Here is a 1,180-nt window from a genome sequence, read left to right on the forward strand (position 1 = left end):
AAAAGGGTTGAAGGAACCCTTGTTTACAAGCTGGGTTCCTTGCTCCAGAGGCTTTGAAGCCACAGGAGATTCTGAAAAGATGATAATGCAGTGACGAACATGAAGGAAGCATTGTTCATGGAAGGCCTGCCATTCCCCTTGGCATCTCTGGTGGTACAAGCCGTTAGGCACTTGGCCACTAACCTAAAGTTTAGAAGTTTGAACTCACCCAGACATGACTTGGAAGACTTCCTGACATTATAATTCTGAGAAGTCACTGCCATGAGAATGCTAAACCCCATGGAACACAGCTCTGCTCTGACACTCATGGGTGACCCTGGGTCTGAGTCGACTTGATGGCAAGTGGGCATTCTGCATAAGGACTCAGGGCCTTGTCAGCTTGAGGTAACATACTCCAGGCTTACAACTCACAACCATCTGAGCTGTGACTCAAACTCTCAGGAGATTTCAGGGCTCATCCACTTCCCACTGTGCCCTCTTAATTCTACAATTCGAGACAATCGTGGGTTACCCGGGGGGAGCAACCATTTGAGTTAAATTTTTTACTAAAGTGTGAATGGGTGACATGAGATCCTCTCCTAATTATGGGTCTATCAGTTCAGGCTGGAGCATAGAATAGGGGCCATTGCTGGACTGAAGGTTGAAGGAACCACAGACAGAGGGATGGGGGATGGGGGGGGGGCACAGGTGTGTTTCATGACATTGCCAAAGGCTAGCCCTTTACTTGCTATTAACCAGGTGCCCTTTGAAGACTAAGGTGCAGCTAATCCAAGCCATGGTATTTGCAATCCCCTCATATGCATGTAGGAGCTCTGGTAGCATAGTGCCTAAGGCACTTGACTGTAACCAGAAGGCTGGCAGTTCAAACCCACCAGGCACTCCTCGGAAGGAAGGTTGGGCAATCCACTTCCGTAGTGATACTGCCTCAGAAACCCAAGGAGGGCTTGCTATGAGTCAGGTCCGACTCGACGGCACATAACAACATACGAATGTGAGAGCTGGACAAAAAACAGGGAAGACCAAAGAGTTGAGCCTTTTGAGTTGTGGTGTTTGTTAGGTGTTGAATGCCAAGACCAACAAGACCAGGGTGAATTGTCAGAAAAAGAAGTTTTATTGAATCATCTATTTGTAGGATGGGCTGAGCCTTAGAGTAGCATCAGCCCCATCCTGTCTCCACAAG

The sequence above is a fragment of the Orycteropus afer genome, unplaced genomic scaffold (genome assembly GCF_000298275.1).
Source record: "Orycteropus afer afer isolate SDZICR_OR568_19922 unplaced genomic scaffold, OryAfe1.0 scaffold00303, whole genome shotgun sequence".
Lineage (NCBI taxonomy): Eukaryota > Metazoa > Chordata > Mammalia > Tubulidentata > Orycteropodidae > Orycteropus > Orycteropus afer.